Source organism: Protopterus annectens, chromosome 13.part0 (assembly GCF_019279795.1).
Source record: "Protopterus annectens isolate FY-2018-M chromosome 13.part0, PAN1.0, whole genome shotgun sequence".
NCBI lineage: Eukaryota > Metazoa > Chordata > Ceratodontiformes > Protopteridae > Protopterus > Protopterus annectens.
This window is the reverse complement of record NC_056747.1, coordinates 504,951,753-504,979,748: the sequence shown is the minus strand read 5'-3', so window position 1 is coordinate 504,979,748 and position 27,996 is coordinate 504,951,753. Positions and strand designations below refer to the sequence as shown.

General features: G+C 40.9%; 1 protein-coding gene across 9 annotated transcripts in view; it reads right to left on the bottom strand.

The window, feature by feature from the left end:
• Nucleotides 1-27,996, bottom strand: part of LOC122787415 — a 678,631-nt gene that overhangs the window by 481,769 nt on the left and 168,866 nt on the right. The window lies entirely within an intron of this gene.

Genomic DNA, 27,996 nt, shown 5'->3' with positions numbered 1-27,996 from the left:
TCAACTTTGTTGAATATGTTTATGGTGGCTTTGGAAAAGATAAACCTCTCTGTTTATAGACAAATGATATGGAATCAGTCAACCATTTGGCTAACATTACTTTGCAAACTGCCATGCCCAATCTATTACAAGAAAAGGAGACAAACTATTGGTCAGATTTTCTGAAATCTTTGGTTTGATAAAGATAAAATTGAAATTGCCTGTGAACATCCAACTGATAGAGCATATATTCACTTTTATTGGAAAATTTTGGTAAGAAAACTAGGAGACTGGTAACACGATTAATGTTAGACTCAGAAGAAATCTTAGGTCTTACATTAGAGATCCCCCCTGTGCTTCTGGAAGAACCATCTACTCATGAGTCTTGAACAGGATCTTGGAATTCACAAAACCACATTTTTCTACCTCCTCACTGATTCCATGAAAAGGGTCTCCGAGGGGTAGAGAAATGGATCCCAATGCATGATAAGGTCTTTCCTTCCTACTCACTTCTGGAGAGTATTTCCTTCATTTTTGGGCTGAACAGAGAAGATCCATCAAATGGGGCAATGATGAACGATGACTTAAAGGGCTCCACAAGGTGGCACAAGTGCATCCAGGCACATCTTCTGATGGCAATGCCCAAACCCACCACCCTTCAGGTGCTCTCTGCAGCATGGGGGAATCAACTTGATGGATACATTAGATATGGACCGAAGGGTGGCCTGTTGTGAAGAAACCTTACTCTGGTCCTCTACGGACATAAACCAGAAAAAGATTTGGACAGCTCATTTATCAAATCTCTTTGTAATCTGGTAAAATATGCCAAGTAATTTAACCACCTCAGGGCAAATGTCGATGAGGCATAGATGGGCTTCCCAAATCTGTCCAAGCCCCTAGACTCCCCGTTAGGGGTATGGACAGAATAAGCTCTGCTCTGCAAGCTCTTTTTTGGTGACTGCTGTCACAAACATAGCATCTACTGGGACCTCTTTATTCCAGTCTGTTATGTCTTTCTTGGGGGGGGGTGGTCTAAAAATTTATCAGGTCATTTGGGAATTGGCTCTGCAGTATCTGGTTCCTTCCATGCATGGCATGAGAACAGATCTATTAACTCATAAGTCAGAGGGGTCACCCAAAACATAGCTGAGCCAGACCTGAAGGCCTCTAGAAAGACAGACTCCTCTAGGGAAGGCATTTGGAAGACCATCCACCTTTTTGCTTTAAAATTTCTAGTATTTCTCCGAAGGAAATGTCCTCAAGTGGAGATCTGTGGGACCCTTTCCCTTCACCAAAATCAGTGTCTTCAGTGAGAGATTCCTGATGGGAATCTAAGTGTCTCTTCTTACACATCCTTTTCCTAGGGACCTCATCAGTGGGATGGTCTTATGTGGCATCAGAAGTGGCAGGGGACTCCCTAGGGACTAACTGGAGGCAAGGCTAGATTGGGAAGGCTTTCCCGGTAGATATAGGTGAGAGGCTCAGAACTCAAATCCAACGGTGAAATAGAAGCAGGCTCCAAGGGGGGCAAAGGTGTCCTATCTCTAGGCAGAGCGAAAGCCCTCTCCACTACCTGAAAGGTGGAGGGTCTAGGAGAAACAGAAATCTGCAGTGCCAGAGCCAAAGACCCCTACAATCATGAACTCTGAATCCCACCTTGAAGAAGGATTCGACCCGAGCTGCCCTGTACCAAAGTGCCTATGGGCAAAGATGGCTTCAAAAACTTTGGAATAAACTCCAATCCCCTGGAGCTGATGGTTTGGCTTTGAAAGACCTCCAGCTCTAGAAACATCAAAGTTGGGTAACTCAGGGAGATTGCTGGAGTTGAAGAACCACCTGTCTTCAGATCCAACGAGGATATTCCTAGGGTACTTGGATTTGAGGCCTCCAAAACCAGACTTCAGATCAGAGAAGAAGATATAATTATCAGTTCAGAGGAGGGCAGGCTCACGGGTCAGATAGGAGATGAAGATGAGATTACCCCATCTGGATCTGACTTCTGAGGAACTTCGTCACCATCCTATCCACTTCTGCTTCAGACAAGCTCCTGGAGGTCCCAAGGGAGAAAAACAGAAAAAAATACCAACAATGGTAACTACAAATACACTCTAAAGGGTAGAAAGAGAAAAATTAAGAGGAAAGATAAAGTACCAACGATGGTACTTAGAGTACCCAACAGTAAAAGGGTTGGAAAAAAGTTTAGCCTGATAGGCAGAACATGAGAACTTAAGGGAACAAGTGATACAGCGAGAGAAGAGAATGAAAGAGATACAGGTATGTAATTTAGCATAGCTAGAACAAATTTACAACTGTAGAATACTGAAAAATTTCACTCTAAGGCTTGAGAGAAGGAGATCCATGTCTGAGCAACATGGTGGGAAATGAGATCTGAGGTATGTTAGGTTGGTGGGGCATTAGGGTAAGAGAGGAGCTCAAGAGTTGGATCTGTGAATCTAGAGAAGCGGTCAAGACGGATCTGAGACCCATCAGTTGAGGAGTGAATGAAGATTACATTAGATACAATGTTTTATTGTAATTTTTGTAATGTATGTTTTGCATGAAATGAGACTGTTGCAAGTTCACGTTTGCAAAGTCGAAGTTTACTGGGTGACTTTGTGAGTGTTGATATTTGAGTGTTTTGTTCTACTTTATTACACCCACATTTATATATATATACATATATATATATATATATATATATATATATGTGTATATATATATATATATATATATATATATATTTTTTTTTTTTTTTTAACAATCTTTGGCTGAATGGATCATACCATGCTATGGCTAAAAAGGGTCTGCATAACTAATTAACAAGATTAAATTATACAAATTATAAATATTAAGTTTCAAAACAAAAAGTTTGTGATAAATGAGAACAATGGATATTATAATCAGGAGGCTGTGATTTTTAATTTCTGTTCTTTTAAACTGGTGCTTGGATTCTAGTGCCTGTACTCCCCAACCTTAAGCCTTAAAAGGAGGCAGTGTGTGCAATGGCAAGGCTGTTTTTTTAAACTCTTAGTGTACTATATTCTTCCAATTGGCTATGAAGTAGAGAGAAATTGAATACCTTATAGTAAATTATCTGAATGAAATTCAAGTGTATACAGTACAACAATGGCACTTATTTAGCTACTTTCTGCACACAATGCATTCCTCTTAAATAATTTAATTTCACTTATTCAGATTCTGCTTTTCACTACGAAGCATACAAGTGAAGTACAATGGCCCACCTTAAAAACAGGGTTTGTCTTGTGGCCACGACTACTGCCCTCCTGCAAAAAATGCCTACATCCTAGCATATCCATATGAAAATGTGACCTTTTGAAATGGACATAGCATGAGGCGTTCCCCATGTCCCTAAACAGTGGAACCTCCAGTCTGACTGTTCCTACTTGTTTATTTAGATCATTCCCTTCCTTGTTTTTTGATGCCTCTTTCTCTGTGCCTTAGCACCAAATTAAGTATTCCTGCAATCATAACGCACTACTTAACTCCTGTAAGATCATCAAGTATTAAGCATAACAAGGTTCTCTTCCACCTTTGTTGACCAAATGCATTCTACACACCTCCCCTTTATGTTATCTTCTGGATACATTTTAACACAAATTCACAATTATTTTTTCAACACTGTCTTGGCTGCTATAATGTGAAACTCATCTCCAATTAATCCAGATCCACATGATGTTTTCACTACCTCTAACAGTATCTACTTTATTTCAGATTTCATCTTCATCCAGGGTGAACTAATATCTATGTACAGCTTTTACCAAAGGGGCTGCATAAGATGCTAGGATCCCTGTAATTTCTGCAGTGGCAGTTCTTGGATTGGAGTGTCTTGCCATAATGGTGGTGCTGACTATAATTCAGCAATAAGACTATATGTAACATACCGTCACCATTAGCCTGTGCATCCAGGTCTCCCACATTTAACTGTCAATCTCTTATTTTAGTGCTTCCCTTCCAGGCATTCTGCTAACTTTGAGAGGATCCTGCCAGCATCAGCATATTTTCTTCAAATAATCTACAGCAGGTCACCCTCTGTATACAGCTTGAGAGTGCATAAAAGAGAGACCATGCTCTGCAGTTTGGTGCCTCAATCAAATAGTCAGCAAAGACAATACTCCACTAAAAAATGAAAATGTTATTTAAGGATCTTGGAATATAGATTGATAATTCCCACTCATTTGATCATCACATGACAGCAGTAATAAGAAAATCCTTCTACTTAGTGCAGCCAGTTGCAAAGAGAATATCGTCCAGATCAAAACAGGTCAATGTCTTCTATATTCACCATTGATAAGGGCAATTATTGAGTATAATGCCCCCTTCAGGATGTACCTCACTATACATATCAAACAATTAGAAAGACTTCAAAGGTTCCTAACCAAGAAGACCATTGGGCTTAAAGACACTTAACTACCATGTGAAAATTAGAAGCTCTGTCCTTTTATTCAGTACATTACATACTCCTGAGGGGAGATGTATGCCTTGCTTTCGCAGCCATCTTCTATTTTGTATACTGTGATTTGTTTTCTTTATACTGTGTTTTACTTGTACTCTGCTTTTTATAGCATATTAAAACTATGAAAGAGACCACAGAAATTTCTTAAACACAACTGTCTTTCTAGTTGCCTGCCCATTATGAAAAGCTACTGAGGGTGAACGACACACAAAAATAACTCAGAATAAATTAACCAAGGAAGCGAGTAAGTAGTTAAACACACCAAAATTTAATTGTAAGTGCTTTTATCCGAAAAAACATTTACTCGAACTTCATCAGACAACAACTTTTTCAAACAATCAACTTCTTAAAATACCTTCCCATAAGTCATATGACACAAAACTAACTATTCAATTGGCCCAAATTTAAATCACATCACTTTTTTGAAAATAATAAAATGTTCTTAAGGTTAAAAACATGTAAAGCAAATAAACAAGTAAACATCCATGTGACCTCGAAGTCTCATTTTTGTTGTGAATAACTACGTAACAGTTAATAAAGAAAGAAATAATCAGTAATAAATATACAATAGATGTTAAATAAGAATACATTAAGTATACATATAACTTAAAATTTGTATATTACAATAAGGTAAAATAAATGGTGCCTACCTAAATTTTAAGTGTGTGTGTGTGTGTGTGTGTGTGTGTGTGCGTTTATTTATTTATTTTTTTTATTTATTTTATTTGCAGTTGGTTTACCAGGATAGTCCATTGGGCCAAGATGAACCCATTTTCAATGGAGTCCCGGGGAGAAAAACTCCAAAAACAAGCAAGGTTACAATAAGGTTTTAGGTTACAAATATTACAGACTAGAGAAAAACATTACAATAGTACAGACTAGTGAAAAACATTACAGATGCCACAGACTAGTTAAAAAAGTACATTACAATATAAATACTGAGAAGCCATTACATCTTAAGGAAGCTTGCACTTAAGAGGTGCATTTATATGTATATGTATATATATATATATATATATATATATATATATATATATATATATATATACACACACACACACACATACATACATATACACAAGGAGAGTTGTTTAGGCATATATAAACTTATAAACATACATTTCTGTACATATATACATACTACCTTTTTACAGCTTCTAGTTTTAACAAGCACTGAATAGAATATTCATTCAGCCCGGGGTAATTTTGCCCACTCAGTTTTAATTGCAATATCAATGCCTGCCCATTATGTTAATTTGACCACATAGCTCCTCTCTCTCCCCTTTTCACTGGCTATTGAGTAAGCACAAAATTATCATTTTGTGAAATCACTCCCTTCATCTATTTACATTTATTGGCCATCCCACTGTATTCCATAGAACTAGAATTCAAAAGTGCCCACCCCCTTTCAATCTATCTTACTCTTTTAAAACTAGTGGCTCTCTACTTGGACAGCTAAAGCTTATGGTACCCCCTTTTTCATATCTAACTGCTTAGTGCACAATGCAGTGCTTAGGATATTAACCCATTTTTTTTTCATCTTACTTTTACACATCTACTGCAAGATCACCAGTTATTGGGGAGCTCACATTTGCCTCTCAGTAATCATCTTGAGACTAGTACTTCTGTTTTCTTCTGGTGAGGGAAGAAGCACAGGAACATTATTTCCTGGAGACTGCTGATCACCGTAAAGCCTAATAACTGCTTCATAGGTGACAGCTAGGAATTTGTGCTTAAATTCTATTCTTGGTGAGAGTAAAAGCAAGGTGCACTGATACCGGACTGCTTCTGGTTGGGCAGTAGGTGTCTGTGCTTGGCGTTCCTGATTGGTCTGGTTGCTATTCAAGGCATCTACCACGAAAAGGCTACAACAAGCCTACAGACCCTTGCATCATCTGGGACGTCTGTGGATCACCAAACAGGCTGTGGCCTGCTTCTCATTTTGGGATTGGTGCTAATGTTTGCTTCTGGTGAGAGAAGAAGCAAAGGAGCATTGTATCCTAGCAGTGTGAAGTTGTGGTGAGACCAGCACTGGTAGTGGCCAGCTAGTAGCCATTCATGCGACTCCCCTCTTTTCATCATTCTTGACGAGCTAATTCTTGTTTTCAGTAAGTACTGCTTGATTTGTTTCCAACTTCAGAATATCTGTCTAAATACTTCTTCCTGAAATTTTCAGGGTCTATGTATTAGTTTCCCCTCAAGTGTTTGGCAGTACCCTGTGTAGACACAGCCACCCTGATTGACATTTTTCCTGTAAAAGCACAATTGAAATTTCACCAATACCTTGTTGCACACAGGACAACTAGTATGCAGTGACAAGCACTGTCCCCAGAGTTGCAAACAGGCTACTCCTGACACTGCCTTATATTCTCACTCCAACTGTCTAACCAATAAAAAAGGTTCTATTGTCACGGATATGAACTTTCCCAGTTATCTCTTGTTACCAGCTTCAGCATCCTGAGACAATGTAGAAATTGCCTCATGCTTACTGACAGCCAGTTAATTCTCAAATAAACTGATATGTATGTGAGAGATGTATTTACACAATGACACTGGAGTCAAAGCTCTCACATAAAAGTACTCCTACTGTCAATAAGGTTGCCAGTAGTACACACTCTGCACCCATCACACACAATTCAAAGCAGATATATAGACCCACATATGCTGAGGCACTTAAATGAAACCTTCCTACACCGCAAAGACCTCCTAGACAAAGTACACATAATAAATACCCTCAGCAGCCCCAAATGCACTCTTTCAAAACAACACCCACATCCACACATACAACCATATCTCATGGAGCCTTTACCTCTAAGCCCATAAGGCAAACCATCACACAATCCAACATTCTGGTCATTGGAGACTCCATCGTTGGACACACTGATGCCCGTCTTACCAGGGTGAGCAAGGAGAAAGTCATGGTCAGTTGCTTATCAGGGGATAGGATCCACCACATTACGCACACACTCAGGACATTGGACCACAAGTACCGGTATGACTCAGTCATAGTCCATGTGGGTTGTAAATGACTTGAGACATACTTCTCTAGACTGTATGAAGAGAGACATAATGGAGCTCTCAGAATGTGTGTCTCAGGCTGGTAGGAGTCAAGCATTGAGCAGCATTTTACCTTTTCCAAAAATGATGCGATAATATGCACAAAAGATGACGGACTTTAATAATTAGCTTAGTTTCTGGTGTCATTCTCATGTTTGCAACATCTGTCAGCATGGAAAGAGATGGTCAAAAATCATGCTGCTTTGCCATGCATGGTCTGCCACCTCTCCCATCTAAGCTTATGAACATTAGCTAAAACACTGTCTTCCTCCATAGTGCCTTTTTTAGGCAATGCCAAACAAAGTAATTCTGACATAGCAAATCAAAACCAGGAAAATATAAAGGTATTACTGCTAAATGCTATGAGTCTAAACAAAAAAACTCCACTCCTTAGAAGCTCTCTTCACCCTAAAATGCTGACATCTATGCAGTCATTGTGACATGGTTTAAAGCCACAGAGAGGTCACAGACAGTCGAAGGTTATAATGCCTTCCACATATTTAGACCAGCTACTACACAAACAGGGACTAAATGTTGAGGTGTCATGATTTACATCATAAACAAATATACTTCAAGGCTGGACAAACAGGACAATGCACTTGAGCTGCTCCACATTCAAATCACCATATGCAAAATCCAATACCAAATTCATGGGCAACTTTAATTACACCACTATTAACTGGGAATCCTGTATAAGACACCAAACGTGCAGGCACAGAGATTACTGGATTATGTAAACACAAACTCCCTGGACCAGATTGTCAGTGCACCAACCGAGCGTGCAACCATACTGGATCTGGTCCTCATTAATATGGGACAGTCCTGTACACCTCCCACTGTAATGTCTTCCCTGGTAAGGTCAGACCACAAAATGGTCTCCTTTGAAGCGAAAATAAAACTGAAGACATAGCATACATACTGGCCAATAAATTAAGCTCCAACTTTACTCCTCTCTCCCCCTCAACCTTTCCTCAAGAATCTCCCTATTATCTCTAGGGAATGTGTTCATAATTTTCACTCTATGGCCAAGAACACTACATCAATGGGCCCAGAAAATATCCAAGTATGCCGTCTAAACAGCATGAAACATGACCTATCAGGCCCTCTGGAATTGCCATTTAACTGTAGTCTCCAAATAGGCATCCTGCCTCATGAATGGAGAACAGCAATAGTCATCCCTCTGCCCTCTGCACAAAAGTGGGCCATCTACAGACCTTGGAAACTACAGATCCAGAAGTCTCACTAGTCTTATATGTAAAGCCAAGAAAATAATTATTATGGAAATGATCAATGATGATATAGTAAACCTTCAGACATTGGACCCAACCCAGTTTGGATTCGTCAAGAGCAGATCATACCTATTCAACCTGGTGGACTTCTTTGAGAAGGTCACCAAAGCAATGGATGATGGAACAATGGTTCACACTGCCTACCTTGACCTGGACAAGGCACTTGACACAATACCCCATTCAGACATTGTTGACAAACTCAAGAGGTTAGGCACAAACTCTTATGTCCCCTGGTGGATAGCCAAATGGCTCACAGACAGGACCCAGGAAGGTAGAACTGGAGAGTCCACTTCTACAAAGAGGCCAGTAACAAGTGCAGTCCCTCAGGGATCAGTCCTTGGAACGCTCCTTTTTGGCATTTACTTCTCTGAAGTCAAGGCCAATGTCAATAGCCTGTGGCTGACTAAAATTGCAGATGACTGCAAATTAGGAGCTGTCATTGAATCCCACACTAACACAAATGTTCTCCAGGAGGCACTGAGACAGATAAACAACTGGTGTCAGAGCCAAGGACTAAAAGTGAATGCTAAGAAATCCATAATAATATCTTTCAGGAAGTCATTCATTCTCTGTAACTACCATATTGACAATATACCCCTTAGAGTTAACCCAGCAGTCAGGACTTAGGGACACACACAGACAGTCTATCATTTGATCATCATGAATCTGCAGTAGTGAGGAAATCATTCTATGTTGCACAGCTTATAAACATATGCACCTAACCAGGCATATACAACAATTGGAACATCACAGAGGTTCCTCACTAAAAGAATACAGGACGTAAGTAAAGTGTCCTATGCAGAACACCTCAAAGTCCTACATCTGTATACCGTCTCCTACAGGCTTTTGATAAGAGATCTATGCCTGGCAATGACAGACTCCACTCTGATGGACCTCCTGCATATCGACAAAACCAACAGTACCAGAATTATCCATTCTAAAGACTTAAACCTTGGCTATGATATAAATAGAAACTGCTGAAGAGACAGGTATGTATCCAAGAGACCACCCCATCTCTGAAACAGGCTTCCCATCCATGTGAAGCAGAGTTCCTCCCTAACCCAATTCAAGTGCAACTTGGACAATGGGATGGGGAACAAGAAATGTATCCCTGGTTTGGCACCTATGTCTCTAATAGACACAGGCAACCTGTAAATGGTTCATCTCCCAGGACCTTGCTTGTAAATGTTTCATCTCCCAAGCCCCTGCTTACACTTATCAAGGGTACCAGAACTTGTCAAAGATTTGGGATGCATGGCTAGGCTTAAAAAAGCCCTTGTGGTTATTAGCCTAGTAAACACCCATGAACCTATAAGTGGGTTGCTATTCTCTACCAGCTCATCTTTTGTTCGTCTTATCTTCCCCATCCACTGTTTTCACTGGCAACAAGACCGTTTCAGTTTGCATTAATCTGTTAAAATGTCAGTGCATAGTAAGTTGCATTACAATGCCTCAAAGCCATTTCCTCTTCCTTCAGGAATTAACTGTCCAACTTTAAATGCTGCCAGAAATGTGACCTCTTGCCCTACCACATTACAGTTAACAGTCATATATTCACTGTCAGCTAATATGACTGAAAACTTTTCTCTGTATGTTATAAGTAAGTAATCTCCACAACATGAGTCATGTGAATCCTTCACCTTAGGCCTCTGCTTTTTCTCAATCTCTCACACACTTTCTTTCGCTGTCTACAACACCTAGCACCTTACTAAGAAACAATGATATCTGTGTCAGCAAGGTGACACAGCTTTTCAATGATGGGATTGTACCTTCCACCATGTGAGCTCTGTAGTTTTCACAGTAATATTAAAAAGATTCTCAAATAATTTAAACAAAAGTGTCAACTACAACCATTTCTTTCAGTGGGCCTTTAAATTCAGTCTCCCCTCTTGTTCTGTTTTAGACATCATCTAGTTTCCTTCTAAATTTTGGACTCTGTGTTATTTCTGTCTCTTGGCCAACGATCACTCCAGAGCTGTTAATCATTCATCTTTCACCAAGGTACTTCGTTCATCGGTTCTGCAATGTCTTTTGAATGCTATAAAGCCCTTTTCTTACGATCAACAATGCCACCAAATACCAGTCAATTCAGCATATACATTCCAAATCTTCCCTGTACCCCTGGCTTCTCCATATCACAGTAGAAGTTCCAAATGATTTGTTCCTTTGTCACATGGTCTCATGCTAATACAGTTTGCCTTCTATTTTAAAAAACTGAAAGCTATGCAATTGGATAAAATCTGCTTGTTGACTTGACGTGCTGCTATGATACTTGCATTATTTTTTAACATAAGTGAAGGTTCAAAACTTCTTTTATTTCATTGTACATTTTTTACATGTCTATACACGTTTATGCAATTAAGTGCTTTTCATTAGTATCGGTCATCTCTTTGGTCTCTGAGTTTATGCATCTTTCCTGTCACTTCAAACAAATAAAGACAAGAAACAAAACTGCATGACTTGGTATGGTCCTTATGCAACAAAACTCACAGTCCATGTGCACAATAAAATAACACCTTGCAATTGTTGCAGAATGTCTTGCCTGCTGTATTCCACTAACGATTTATTCAGCTTCTCTCTCTCTTCTTTCTTTCTCGTTGCTGCAGTTAATTACCACTTCATGAAAGCATATTCAGCAATGGCAAAAGCTTGTTTAAATATGGCAAACCATTAGCTGGACCTGTAATTATTAGAACGTTTTTAGCCACTGCAACAATGTGTAAAAGCAAACAATGACTCTGTAGTTTAGTTAATGTTCAGTCTTATACCAAAACACGAAGTAGTAACAAATTTTCATTTATTACACTGTTAATAATATCCTAAGGTAGCACCAAGAATTGATAATCCCAACCTAAAAAGATTGTGTGCAGCACACTATGTTCTGTGACAGTGATGGCAAACCTATGACATGCATGTCAAAGGTGAATTGCCACAACATTATGGGTGACACGCCAGCATTCACCAACACCCGAGTTACCAAAGAAACTGCTTTTGCATTCATTGCTCATGCGAAGTGCATTAAATTATTTTGTGCCAGGAGCCAGTTCAACAAAATTGCTCCAGAGGTAAGGAAGTTATTAACCTCAAAGACTATTTTTGGTATACTGCCTCAATAGAGTCTGCAAAGGGCTGTGCTAACATTGTTTCCTCTTCATGGTTACACTTCTGCTAAGAGCAAGTAGTCTGCATTTCTAAGTGTGTGCTGTTTTACATTCCTCTCATCTGTCCCTCTTGATCCCTCCTGAAACAGTTGACATTTTACACTTAATAAATGACAATAATTAGATTTATAGACTCATTTTACTTCAGAAAATGTACATTAATTCACATTCATTTTTTCTGTCACTGTCTCAGATTAATACTACCAATAGTTTAAAACTGTCCATGTCTCTTATTTATAGATTTGTCTCTGATTATTTTGAGATTTATCACTGATTTAATGACAGCTATGCTGTTTCATTTATTTTTACTTATTTATTTTATTGGGGGGGGGGGGGGGTGACACACCAGAAGTCAAGTTAGGCGTTTTCCAAATTTTTGACACGCCGAGCCCAAAAGGTTCACCATCAGTGTTCTATGACCATATCTTAAGTCAGGATTTTGTAGCAAAATCCCAAGTCACATAACAGGTACAGCCACAGCAATAGCCAATAATGGATAATAGGACAAGGATTCATGGATGTATTTTTCAGATCCTGAATTACTACTGAATACTGAATTGTTTGCTTAATCTCAAAAAGTTATTACCTGACATTTACAGAATCATGCTCAACAAGAGATAATGTACAGCACACATACATTAAATATAACTAAAGGAATACAAAACATGATAAATTTATTTGCAGATGAAGTAGCTGAAGGGAAGGGATAGGCCTTCACTGAAATACTGTAAAGCAAACTGTTGTTTTCATATTATATCCCAACTGCCATCAAGGTTCTGCAGTTTGGGGGAGGCGATGAGTAAGCACAAAAATACAGACCAGGAGGAGAGGCCTTAAAGATATAGGATAAAAATTTTTTGGAAATCATCATGTCTGAAATCAAGCATCCAGAAAAGTATGACAAGGTACTGGTAAGTGCTAACAGGATGCATTGTGTGACGGGGGGGGGGGGGGGGGGGGTAACTTTAGGAAGCAAATGTCACTTTTTCAATGTGCAGTTCCCTGTGAACTTTGGTGCACTTCTACAGAAATATTACAAAAAGGGGAGGATTGAGGGTTAGCATAATGGTTAAGGTGTTTATCTCACAAACAGAAGGTACAAAGATTGATTCTCACTTTTGAGGGAAATTGGCTAGGTTTAAAATGGCTCGCAAAGACAACTAGCCTAGTATTTACCTATGAACCTATGTAAAGGATACCAAGTCACATGGCACTATACAAAAGATGGACAATTAAACAATCAGGAGAAATGGAATGCTGGGAGTGTGAAGAAAGGCTGAAAGCAATGGTCATTTACACTTTTAAGTAACAAAATAAGGGTGGGATGTAATACAAATGTCCAGTGTTGTCAGGGGAATGGTAAATATAGCTGAAAGAGAAATTCAAAGAGAAAGAATTAGCAATGGTATTAAATGCAGCATGGAACATTTCAATATGACTTGCCTACTTTTCTACTGAGGAGATGAGGCTTTGGAATAACCTGCAAGTCAATGGAATTTAAAGGATGCTTTGGATGACTGAAGGATGGCAAAGGAAGGAGGATCAGTTATGCAGTGGCAAGCTGTACTAATTATAGGTTCATAGAAGGTTTCTAGGCTAATGACCCTAGGGCCTTGACTAGCCTAGCCATGTTATACCTGTGTTCCCTAAATGACCATGGTTAGATGGTCTTTATTTGCAAAGCAAGTCTATGATCAGCACTGACTACTCCTGACCATGAGGGAAACAGGTGCCACCCCTGACTTTACAGTCACCCATTCAATTGTCTAGGTCACGCTTAAATAGGGTCATTGAGAAGCTCTGTTTCACATGAATTGGGAGTTTATTCCAGAGGAGCAACAATCTCTCTCCAGCATTTTCTGTTGATTTCACAGGCTAGGTCGAGATCCCTCGAGTGAGTAACTCTTGTTCCATTTGATTTGCAGACATGCAGCATTTCCATTAGGGCAGGGTCAGAGACTGCGCTGTATAGACCAAGCACAAGTCACCCCTTAGCAGCCTGTAGGATACAGAGTACAGTGATGGTGCTTTCAGTCTTTCCATGTAGGTCAGGTTTTGGAGGCCCTGAATTTTCTTGGTGAGGAACCCCTGTGGTCTCTCCAGTTGCTGCAGATTTCTAATGAGATAAATGCAAAAGGGAGGGTTGTACTCTATTAGTGGTCTGATGAGGGTCACGTACAGAGGAGATACAACATCCTTAGTCTTGGATACAATTCTCTGACTTATGGGATGCACAGTGTAGAAGGCTTTCCTTAATACTGTAGAGACACAGTGATCGAAGTTTAGGCTGCTATCAATCTGTGTGTTCCCAAATCTCACACCACGGGTTTGAGCTTGGGGGGAGTGCTGTCAATATTGTAATATGCAGAGACTTCCTCTTTGCCAAAGGGGATAATAATGCACTTTTCTGAGTTTAGTTTTAGCCTGTGGCTTTGGCACAAATCATTTGTCTGTGTTAGCCCCTTCTGTAATATGTTAACATCGTTGGGGGACTCCGTGATTACCCCCAGTTTGTAATCAGTGAACTTGGTAAGCCACAGGCTTATCTACTTTCACCTTGACTTCCCAGAAATAGATTCCAAACAGCAGAGGACCCGGTACAGATCCTTGTGGCACACCCACTAGTAACTGGTCTACTGGTACAGGCGGACTCCCCAACTTTATCAGGATGCTTTCTGTCAGTGAGCCAACTGGCTACCCATCTAGTGATGTATGGGTTAATCCCTAGCTAGGACAGTTTCTCAATAATACCTGCGTGGGGGATTGTGCCAAAAGCCTTGGCTAAGTTAAGATAGGTGGTATGTACTATTCTGCCTTCATCCTGGGATTTGGTGACATTGTCAAAGAAGTTAAACAGGTTTAATAAGCATGATCTACCCTTGACAAAGCCAAACTGGGCTGAGTCAAGAGTCCGAAGATTGCCTATGTCCATTATGATTCTTTCCATGGCCTTACAGATAAGGCTGGTTAGGCTTATGGGTCAATATTTCTAAAGGTCGGTTGATGGACTCCCTTTGTGCAAGGGATTACAGTTGCTGTTCTCCACTTTGCTGAAACAAAGCCAGTGCTCAGGCTGTGGTTAAGGAGTGCCAAGTGGTACCACTAGGTCTTGTTTTACACTGTTTAATAAGCAGCCTGGGATGTTATCTGGTTCCACAGAGGCCATGTTTTGGGACTTGGAGAACATGGATATGACCTGCACTTTGGAGATACTAGGTAGAGGACTGGTTTAAGGTATACCGTGTAGTATGGTGGGAGGGGGGGACAGGGGGTGAAGCTTGCACGAAGTCTGTCATCCAGCAGGTTGGTCATTTTCTTGGGTTCAGTATGAGTGGTACCATCCTCTAAGTTCAGCACATAGCTGAGCATTCCCTTTTAGATTTCCAACGTAGCTAAAAAATGCCTTATGATTATCCTTAGTTAGGGATGCTAATTTAGCCTTGTAACTAGCTTTAGAGGACTTTACAAAATATCTAATTTACTAGTTCAAGCTATGGAGGGTATTCTTCCGCTGCTGAGCAAGTTCCCTCTTGTTCTTAGATAACAGCTTCTTCCTTTTGTTACAGAACCTATTTATACTTGAGGTCCACCAGAGTGGCTTGTTGTTTCGGGAGGACCTGGTTTGATCTGGTCAGGTAAAGCAGAGTCTATAAAGTGCATTTATGCACTGCTCTGCATAGGAGTCACTGCTGGCTGTGTTAGCAAGGGGTTTGAAACTTTTTATACCATCACTTAGTAGGCTATAGTTGTTTTTGGAGAAATATTTCAGTTTTTTTTGCTCCTGTGGGAGTGTCAGGTATGATCATTATTTTGAATGAGACAGATTTATGGATGGACCTTACCAGGAAGGGCAACACAAAGGGGTAGTGCAGTGACCCCATATGTTGGGGAGTACCAAGTCTAGGACACTTCAGCCCCTTGTGGGGATGCAGAATAAATCTTCCAGGGCATTTGTATTGGCAAAGTCCAGGAACCTCAGGGCACGCATGTTTGTGCTCATGTATGTCGCCCAGTCGATGGAAAGATAGTTGAAATCTCCCATGACCAACATGTTTGGATGTACGAGTGGCTCTAGCACGTCCAGGTAGGTGCTGTGCTTCTCTTGGTTCATGGTGGGGGACCTGTAGCTAGCTATGATGTGGTAAAGTGTTTTACCTATAGTTTGTTGGACCTGGAGAACCTCAAGAGGGTCATACTGTTTAACCAGTCTCAAGGTGTACTTGGTTTTAATGAAGATGGATATATCTCCACCTTTGTTTTTCTCACTCTAGTTTTGGGATCTGAACGTGTGGCAGGCATTGTATCCTTGCATGGCTGGGTGCTCTCTGCGGCCTTGAACCAAGTCTCAGTGACTGCACAGACATCAGCATCTTCTAAGGTGAGGAGTGCTTCCAGGAAGTGCAGTTTCCTGTGGAGGCTCCTAGCATTAAGCAGCATAACCTTGAGTTTGTCTCAAGTGGATTTTTGATGTCAGGAATTTTTTTTTGTTTTGACATTGCCTAAAAAAGGCACTTTGGGGGAGGCAAGTGTTTTTGCCTATATCTAAAAGCCTAGACAAGACAGGTGAAGACCATCTCTGACAAAGCAGCATGGTCTGTCAAACACGTTTTCCCAGGCTGACAGATACTGGATCCCCCTGCACTGACACCAGAAGCTAAGCTGTTTGTTGAAGTAAAGAAGTTATGTTCTTACTATAATGTTCCATCTGTGTTGTCCATCTTCATTTCCATTAGTCTGTAGGTCTCTGTTCCAATTCTCGGAACCAACCAGCCACATTTTCTACAGATTGAGCTTCCTCCCCTATACCCAGAATGCCCCCTCCTTCAACATTCCTCAGACGCAGTTTGCCAGCAAAGACATAGCACATAAACATATCTACACTGCAGAAATACAAAAACTCTACTGACTAAACAAAATCAGAAGCTCAACATAAGGAATGGAAATTCATTTGAACATTCAACCATGCTTCCCAAAGACTTGGACAGGGGGATGAGGTGTTCATAGGTGTGTACTAGGCTAATGGACCTGGGGCCTTTACAAGCCTAGCCCATAGAAGAGCCCTGGCATTGTGCCGCCCTTTGTTAGTTCCCAGTGCCTCTATCAAGTGTGGGATGTTTAATGGAAATAAAGATGGACAACACAGCTGGAATGTTACAACATGAACATATAGTGGATATAAGAAGTGTACACACCCCTGTTAAAAAGTGTACACACCCCTGTTAAAATGACAGGTTTTTGTGATATAAAAAAAAGAGACCACAATATATCATTTCAAAACTTTTCCCATCTTTAATGTGACCTATAACCTGTACAATTCAATTGAAAAACAAACAAATCTGTTAGGGGAAAAAAATATAACAAATAAAAAACGTACAATAAGCTGGCTGTGTAAGTGTGCACACCCTTAAACTAATACTTTATTGAAGCACATTTTGATTTAATTACAGCATTCAGTCTTCTTGGGTACACACCTACCATCAATTAAAGAGACTCTGATTGACCCCAAATAAAGTTCAGCTGTCCTAGTAGGATTTTCCTGACATTTACTCAGTTTTACGGAGCTTAGAAGAAGCAAGGGATGAAGAATCAAAACCAAACTGAAAATTGGATATGGCTAACTGGACTTTGACAGTAGAATGACTAGCTCTGTCACAGAAAAAGAAAACCAAAAAGTAAAGTACGACTGCAAATGGTGCTATAAAAGGATCTATCAGTTTCTGTTCAGCCCAAATAGCAAATCGTTTGTGCTTGCTTCTATAAACCTTACTTGTCGAAGACCTATGCAAGGAAAACAACATTTCTTGAATGGGGGAAGAAAGCCTTGAAAATCTTGCCATTATTGGAAGTGGAGAAACCATGTGGTTAGCTTTAGGGCCTGTATGTCTGGATGGGGATGCCCTGATGGGTGAGAGCGCAAATCTGGGGTCAGATCTAACCGCATTGGAGGACAAACCAGATGACATCAAAGGAAGGTGAACCAGGTTTGTTGAGGCCAAAAGGGGCAATGAGGATAACTTTGCTCTGCAACCCGAGAGCTTTCTGCAAGAACTTGGGAATTAGAGGTAGAGGAGGAAAAGTGTAAAGACCAGCGGGCCAAGTATGGACTACAGCATCCCTGGGTGACTGTCCCTGATGACGGATCAAGGCAAAGAACCTGCTGCAAACAAGGGGAAGCAAACATATCACAGCAGGAATGACCCCCATTTCTGGAAGATCATGTCTGCCATTGACTGGTTCAGGGGACCACTCCTGCGGTGTCAGTAAAACTCGACTAAGCTGATCTGCTAATGTGTTGGGTTCCCCCAGAATGTGCATTGTTGCCAGAAAGCGGTTGGAGGAGATCGCCCAATGCCAAACCTTCATCGCCTGTCGACATGTTGATGTACCAAACTACTGACATCATGTCCATTTGGATCACAATAGTCCCCAGAGGGAGAAAGCTGTTGAGTTCCTGCAGAGCTAGAAGAACCACTCTCATTGTCCAGCACACTAATATGCAAATTGGTCTCCTGGGACAACCATGAACCTTAGACTGTTTGACCCAGACAATGCTACCCACCCCTAGCTGGGAGGCATCCATCATCAATGTGGTGTTTGGGGATGGAAGGATGAATGGACGTCACAGAATAACACCTGCGAAGTGAAGCCACCAGAGCAGAGATTCCGTGCACACCAGCGACAGTTTTATGGGAAAACTTTGAGGATTCCTGAGTAGTGACCATTGAACTGCTAACATCTATTGCAATATCCTCATGTGGAAATAAGTCATGGGCAGGAGAGTTATTGTGGCCACCATTGAACCCAAAGCCCCGATTACTAAACTGGCTGGGGGTTGAGTTATAGTTAAAATTTGATTTATGTGACTTCTTAGATTCATTACCCAGTCTATCATCAGGTAAGCACAGGATGTCCTTGTATTCAGACAAGCCCCGATGAAATCGATGATCTGAACCGGATCGAACTGGGATTTCTGCATGTTGATAGTTATCCCTAAAGTTGGGGCTAGCCATAGTAAATAGTCTCTGGCTTGAATGAGTAGATGCCTGATTGCAGCAGTCAGAAGCCAATCATGCAGATATGGAAAAATCTGTCAGCCCTGCAGCCTGAGATGCGCTGCCACCACTGCCAAGCATTTGGTGAACACCTTGTGGGCTGTGGTGAGACCAAACAGGAGTGACTTCAACTGGTAATGACTGGCTCCCAACCTGAAATGTATGAACTGCCTAAAGCATCTGTCCATTTTTATATGGTAGTACACGTCCTTCAGGTCGACAGAGCACATCCAATTATTCACCTTCAACAGAAGAAGGATGGACTGGATCATGACCATCCTGAACTTTGTGCGTTTTATCGATTTGTTCAGAGAGGTCAGATCCAGAATAGATCTCAAGTCCTCTGTCTTTCTGAGTACTGTTATGGGATAAGATCAGCTTATTAAAATGTATTTTAATTTCAGTTTCATCAATGATGCTATAATATGATTGTTAAAAAGCACATATAACTTGTATGCAGGGCTGTGGAAAAATACAGCTTCATAAGCTGGAGTTATTGCTGTGTCCTAACTGCATTCTTTTAATATGAAACAAGGAGAAGTAAGTGTTGTAGGAGCAGAGGCATGTTAGAAGCATGTATAACTACTGTAAAAGGAATTTGTTAGCCTGAGACCTCCAGGCTAGGAGTACATTGTTGTAGAGAAGGTATAAAACATCCAAGGTCAGAAAAGACCCCTTGAAGCAGGTGGGTCATATAAAGGAAGGTGTTCATGTGAAGTCTGAGGTGAAAATCATGAGGGATGAGAACATTTGCAAAGTCACTGATTTGTTGCAGTCACTGTAAATGTAAAAGTTTGCATGGATGGTTTAATAAGAAAAGTGTATAAAAGATGCAGTTTTTCTCTGTTCAGAGAGACTGATTTATGAACTGCTATGAAAATTGTCTCTCAGCACTGTAAATAAAAAATTCTGTTTTCACATCCTGAAGTGTTGTTCCTGACTGAAGACATATAAAGTAAATTCTTAATGTTATTTATTTATGACTTTAAGAGGCACTAAAAATAATCTGGAGTAAAAGCCTGATCTGACTTGATCAGGGGGACCTTTTGGATGACTCTTTTTTTGCAAAAGTTTTCCTAGTTTGTGGGCTGCATTCTCCCTCTGATTGGATGGAAAATTGGAGAGGTAACATTTTCTGCTGGGAATTTCCAAAAAGGGAATGAAGTATCCTCTGGATATAATCCTTAACACCCATTTTTCGCTTGTGATGGCCTCCCATACTTCTGGGTGCAAGATGAATCACCCCCCCCCCGGACCGTCTCCAGAGGACCCCTGATTTTGGTACCTCCTTGGACGTGTGGGTGGAGTCTTCCATTCTGATTATTCCCCTCTCTGCCCTGGAGGGAAAATTCTTCTTGAGTGTCCTGAAAAGGACCTTTGGACTTTTGAAACCCATTTTCTTACTCCCATGCTTATTCCTGGAGAAGGTCCTTTGAGGGGCAGAGAAACATATTCCAACAGCAAAGTCTTTCCTTCCTTCTCACTCTGGGAGAGAGTCTCACGAACAGTTTGTTCAAATAAGATGGAGCCGTCAAAGGGGGGCATTAATAAAGGCTTGTTTGAAAGGCTCCACAAAATCGTATAGCCTCATCCAGGCATGACGTCTCATGGCAATGCCCGAACCGGCAGCTCTTGAGGCACCCTCTACAGCATGAGAAATCAACCTCATGGACTTATTAGCTAGTGACTATAGGGCGTCTAATCTGGAGGAAAAGATTTTTTGATCCTAAGCGGACATGGACCCTGGGGGTCAAGCTAGAAACTTCCTATACCAAGAACCTCTGTAGCCACGTAAAGTGAGATAAATCATTTAATGCCCTCAAGGTGAACTTAGAAGAGGCATAAACTCTTTTGCCAAGTCTGTCCAAAGTCCAGGATTGTCTATTTGGAGGATAGACAGAGGAGCTCTCCTGGGCATGCTCCTCGATGGTGGCTGCCACAACAATCATGGCATCTACAGGGATACCCTTGGCCCAAGACAACTGTGGGGAGACAAGGTACTAGATTAGTACCACAAGATTTAGTTATTAGGAAGACACTACAATACACTGACTGGAATTGCCTGAGCTTGGTTTTTCCAGATTGTTTTTTTTTTTTTTTTTTTGGAAGCTGGCTTTGGAAGCTGGCCTGGTCTGTTTTTTCTGGCTCATCCCGCTCTGTTCCTCTACCCTACCCCATTCCCAGCCACCCCAACATAATTTCATTTATAGCTAAACCTGCTTTGCCCTGCCTCCACACTAGCCAACAGACATCCCCTCTCTTCTACTCATACCCCACATCGCCATTAACTGTAACACCCACTCCCCACCTCTCCTGTACCTTACCCGCTTTTCTCTCTTTCAGTCACTCACTTTATAAAACTCTTTCAATCAATCCTGATTTCTTCTACTAACCTTAAATAAATTGTTACCCTTTAATTCTTTCTGACCTGAAACTAAATCATGGCTATATCTTTCAAAACTCTATTTCTCTCCCTCCTATTTCTAATTCTTTTCTCAGCTCTAACCACTTAACATACTTCTCACCTGCTTATCACCCCATCTCCCAAACTCTCTTTTCACACTACCCACCATACAAACAACTACTCCACTCCTATTGCCCCCTCTCTCTTTAACCATATCACTATATCATTTCACTAGTTCAAAGTATTGTACATACCAAATTCCCAGCCTCTCATTAAAACAAAACATCAGTTTCTTTGCAAGCATTTCTTCCGATAAATCCTTCAAAGTACAATACTACTTTTATCTGGTGAGATTCACCCCAACCCAGACCCTTGCCAGCAGCACTCTAACCATACTTAAACAGCACCCTCCCCTTTCCAACTGCCTCACAAATAACTCATTACAATCACAAACCTCTAAAAATCTATCTTTTTTTTTGTCAATAAATATACAAAGTATTGTTAATAAAAGCACCCTACTTCACGCCTGGATTTCTCCCTTTCTGAGACATGGCTAAAACCTAATATTACAACCTTTGAAATTCTCCCCCCCGGTTATAATATTGTTCTACTGGATAGAACTAAAAAAAGGGTGGAGTAGCAGCTATGCTCTACTCTGATCATCTCTCTCTCTTTCTCTATCCTCTCTCTCAGTAGCTATCCCTGATTTCTGTCCTGCCAAAATACTGATAGCAACCTATAACCTAAATCAACACAAAAAAAGCGTCATTGCAGCAAACTACATACCCCCAGGTAAAAACATTCCCATACTCGAGCAGTTTATTTCTTAGATTTCTATAGCCATTCCCTATGAAACTATCATCCTTAGGGATATGAATATTGACTGGAAGCTTGTTAATACTGCATCCCCTAACTACTCTATAAGCCTTTAAGGCTTTACCCAGCTGATCACCTCATCCAGGCACCAGCAAAAAAAATCCTAGAAAGGCTGTCATTGACTGGGAATTAGTATCCAACCCCCAGTGCTATCATAACCCTTCCACCCTACTTAGCTTCCTTAATGACCACCTCCCTACCTAAGCAGTAGGGCACTCTCCAAATCTAAACAACAGCCACCAATACAAAGAGTCTTGTAACCTTAAAAACTACAACTTTGTCACTGTAAACAAACTACTTTCCACTGTAAACTGGTCATTCCTACACACATTTCCCTTAATCAGGCTGCCCAAAGCTTCAACAATATATTCCTAGAAACCCTTAACACCCTGGCTCCCATTAGAAAAATTAGGCTAAAATATAATTATGTACCATGGCTAAACCAGGCAACTCGATCACTTATGAACAAGTGAGATAGTGCCTGCAGAGCATGGAAAAAATAACTTTCCATCTGAACTTAGATAAACAGCTTTGCAAGCAAACAAAATAGCAGGTCCTACTAGACAAAAAGAAAATATCAAACATCTCTGAGCAACCCACATTCCAACCCAAAGAAATTCTGGCACTCAAACAAATTATTATCTCCAGGGAACCCCTCTTCACCAAACTCCTTCCCTAACAAACTTTCTAATGAAACTGCAACCCTACTTAACTTTTTCATCGAAACAATAGAAAAATTTACTAAACCATAAACTCTTGATATTAAGACTCTACCTCCCACTTCATCTCTTCCCTCAATCTCCCTAGCACCGGTAGCAACTTCCTTCATCGGATCACTTCTTAAACTCAAACCCTGTTCCCCATCAGCTAAAAAACTCCCTCCATTATTTCTCAAACATACAACTGAATCCGTAGCATACCCTCTATCTATACTTATCAAAAGATACATCCAAGAAAATACAGTACCAGATATCCGGAAAAAAATTCTTCATAATACCCCTCCATAAGGGAGGAAATTTTACAGAACCCTCAAATTACAGGTCTATTGCCATATTATCCCCCTTATCCAACATACTGGAAAAATGTATACAAAGACAAATACTAAACCACCTCTTACAGACAAACCAAATTACAACCACACAGCACGGTATCCATCCCTCACACAGTATTACCACTGCCTTCCTATCTTTCACAAGCAATATTGCCCAAACCAGAGATGATAATAAACTCATATTAGCTCTATTCCTTGACCTATCCAAAGCATTTGATACCATTTCCCATCCCATCCTCCTAAACAAACTTTCCAAACTATAACTCTCTACCTCCACTACCTCCTGGTTTAACAGCTACCTCTCAAATAGATATCAGTCCGTCAGATGGTGAACATCCTTCTCCCCTTTCTATCTTAAGACCAGGGTACCCCAGGGTTCTATCCTGGGCCTTCTATTTTTTAATATATTTACAAATAACCTCCATGTTTCCAGTTTCCACTCTACCTAAATACAGTAAGCAAACGATTCCACAATTATTAACACCTCCAACAATATACAAAATCCCCACACTGTCACTCAACAATCTCTGCACCTAGAAGAACAATGGTTACTTCTCAACCCCAAAAAAGACCATGCTTCTCCTTTTCCTTCCAAAAAAAACTCAATTCAGCTAAAAACAACTTCACCATCTCATCCTTATCACTGCCAACACCAAATTGCTTGGTGTTACTACAGACAACCAATTAAAATTTGACCTACATATCTTAAACTTTATCAAAAAGTCCAATCAAAAACTAGGTCTTCTATACCACAACAACAAATATATACCTAACAAATGCAGACCTATACTGGCTCAGACATTTATTCTACCATCCCTGCTATATGCTGCTTCCATACTTATTAACCTCCAAAATAATCTCTTAACCAAACTAGAAACCACCTATAACAAAATAGCCAGATTCTGAGATAGTAATATTTACAAATCCCATCAATGTATATCCCTGAAAAGCTTAAGATGGCCTTAGCTCCCCCAAATGCTTCAAACATCACAAATACAAATTGTACACAACATCCTAAATAGCCCAAACTCCTGCCCAACCCTTACATCCATAAGTACACCCTACACACTCAAATGTGACCTCAGAAGCGAACAACAAAACCTTCTGCACTAGACCAAGCCAATTAAAAATATTGGAAAAATACTTCACAGTCATTCAATAGCATACTCATGGAACAAACTTCCATTGTCCCTTCGCTCCACTACCAAAAGTGGCAAATTCAAAAGCATCTAAAAATTCATTTCCAACATGCATGGATCTGTACTTGTCAGGAAATTACCTACTGAATTTTTATTACTCTCTCTGCAGTTAGTACCTATGCTATTAAATGCATATTGGTTTGTACTATGTCATGATGTTACTCTGAATTTTTTTTTATTTTAGGCATTGCTACATTCCTTTAAATAACTTAATGCTAACCAAATTTCTCAAACATTTATTGCTTTATTCTCAAAATACTGTACTTTTACCTTGTATATTTCTCTCTGTTTTTGTACTGTTTAGTATCTTACAACTTTAATTTTTTTTTTTTTAAATTACTTTCTTGGAGCTTTTCTCGTTGAGTCTCTGCTGAAAAAGGACTCTCTGGGCCCAGTCAGACTAACCCAGTTAAATGTAAAAAAAAAAAAAAAAAAAACCTGTCTGCAGGGGTGCTAAGAATCTTGTCTGTTCACTTGGGAATAGGCTCTACTGTATCCGGTTTCTTCCAAGCCCTGAAAGACACCAGCGAGTTGGCTGGGGGAGACACCCAAGTAGTAGATGGGACAGGACCCGAAAGCCTCCAACAACACTGACTCCTCTGGGGAAGAGTTTTGGGCTGTCCAACCACCCCACTGGCACAGGATTTCTAAAATGTCTCCAAAGGAGACGTCGTCGGGTGGAGACTTTGGGGACCCTTCTCCTTCCTCAAAATCTGTGTCTGTGGTAACTGATTCCACCCCCCACCAACCTGCTGGTGTCTTTCAGGGCTTGGAAAGAACAGGATACAGTACAGCCAATTCACACACAAGCGGACAAGATTCTTACCGCCCCTGCATCTCCTTTTACACAGTCTCAGCAGCAGGACCTCCTCGGTGGGACGCTCAGGGGAGGTATCGGAAGATGCCTGGGGTTCTGCAGTGGGGAGAGTGTGCAGGCTTTGGGGGAATGGCTATCCACACAGCAGACTGGAAGCCTTGAGCACCAAAGCAGAATGAGGAGGGGGAGGCACCATGGCAGAACGTGCCAAGGGTCTCCCTGGCTGGGAAAAAACCCACCACTTCAAAAGCTGAAGGCTCAGAACCACCAAAAGCTGACCTCCCCAAAGCCAAAGTCACCAGAGCCAATACCTCCAGGAGAGCTCGAGCCCCCTGCTCCACATGGGGAGTTGGAGCCGAGCTGCTGAAAGTCGAAGCTCCGAGGGGAAGCGAAGGCTCTAAAAGTTTCAGAGTCATTGCCCTTTCCCTGGAACCAACCTCAACACTACAGCTCCAAGAAATGTTCAGAACCGAAGCCAATGAGTGGGTCGGGGAAATAGTTAGGGAGAAGAGGAAATCTCTATCAGCCACAACACCTTGGCACCGGAGATCAACGACACTGAAGACTCCGAAACTGAAGGGTGAATTGGAGATTAAGCCAAAGGTCATAAAGGTAAAACCCTCACATATCCAGATGTGGACAGAGCAGACACAAATCCCATCTGAATCTGAGCCTCAAGGAAATGCCTCATCAGTCTGGCAATGTCCTTGGAGGATAGGGACGATCTGGAAAAAGCTGATGACGGGGGTCTCGAAGATCTCCTGGGGGAGCGAGATGGGGATGTAGGAACCAGCCCCGTCAGCGGTGAACAAACAGCCGACACATTCGGAGACGGTCAGGAGTTACTCTGCCTTGGGACAATGAAGGCTGACTGAGGCAGAGGGGAAGAAGTCGGAACCAAGCTTAGAGAAGACCAAGACAGTTCAGACAATTTCAGAGCCTTCTTAGGAGGCGCCAAGGAAGACCACGCGGGAGAGCACTTTATGCCTCTCCTGGGTCTCATTACACCTCTTAGGAGGGGGGTGAGCCCCTGAAGTTGAAGGCACCCTCAAGGTGGAGGAAGGGGGAGGCAACTCTAAGTACCAGCTTGCTCCTCCTGTCTGCCAGAGCCCAGGGGTGGAAGGCCTGACAAATAGAGTAAGAGGCCTCAAGATGGGAAAGCCCCAAGCAATGAATACACTCCCTGTGGGCATCAAACAAAGGAATCTTCTGCCCACAGGAAATGCATTTTTTAAAACCTTGCAGTTTCTCTGACATCCTAAAAGAAAGGATGGAGAGAAAGAAGAAGTTTTTTTTATTTTATATAAAGGAGAGAGAGGAAAAGAGAGAACTATCTGCAGAGAAAACCCAATTAAAGTGGAAGAATTAAGTTTAAACAAGAAAAGTGTGACTATAGATTTAAAACAGCAGGGGAAGAAAAATAGGAAAAAACACTTGCCAAAAAAAATAATAAAACAACTACTACCGGATGAAGCTTAAGAGACAGGCAAACTCACTGCTGAAGCTAAGCACAGCAAACAAGATCTGAGGTACATTGGGGGAGTGGCAAATTGTGGGTATAGGGGGAGGAGCTCAAGTCATGAAGCTCAAGTTGTAGAAAATGCGGCCGGTCAGTTCCAAGGATTGGAACTGAGACCCACAGGTTAATGAAATGAAGAGGACAACATCAGATCAATCATTTTTTGTCTGTACTGTGGCATCATCCTGGGGGAAGATAGGATGCTGCACTTAGGATTAAGGACACAACTGCCTGGGACACATAATCTGATAGTTCAGTCATGTCTTTCTTCATATAGTCCAGAGAGGTACATCTGAAGTCATTCATCCCAATATGTACTATGACAAAGTCATAACAGTAATTGTTGTTGAGTGAGACAGATTCAAATGGACCACTAGTCATCTTCTTACAGTTTGGTTTTTCATGTGTTATCCTTCCACAGTGAAACAGCTGAAGTTATAAAAAGCACAAATGATTTTTTCCAAAAATCTAGTGAATGAAACATAGCCCATTTTTAGTCCACCATCTATTCTACTCCTACTTCTTAAAGCAGTTCCAAATACCTCACTTGTAAGGGAAATCATGTCAGCATTTGGTTACAGTTCTAGCATTTTGTGCAGAGAAGTAAGTCTGTGAACTGCTGGATGTGCCGATTCCTGTAGTCCAAAGTTTGATTCCCTCATAGGGTTGCCACCTTTTCAAATGGCCAAAGTGGGACATTTTTGGGACACACATCAGATTTTACAGGCTGACACATACCCACGGTCAGTACAAAGGATAGAACTTTACCTTTTTGCCTAAATAAAAGCTTATTCTTGAGCAGTTTAGTTGCTTATTCTGTTTCTTGTAACATTTAGGTATTTTAGATACAGAAATAACTATTTTTATGCAACTATTACATAGCATATGGAACATAATTATGTCCTACAATCTCAGGACATTTGCCATTTTTAATATTTTTCCAGGGACACAACTGCCAAAGAGACTGTGTCCCATAAAGTGGGTGACAGGTGGTAACCCTATTCCCTCATCCTCCACTGGCCTACTGAGTGATTTTAAGCAATTTATTTAACCAGAAAGTGCTTTGAGGCATTTTTGAAATTGAGCTAGACTGCACAATGGGCTCTTACACCATATGT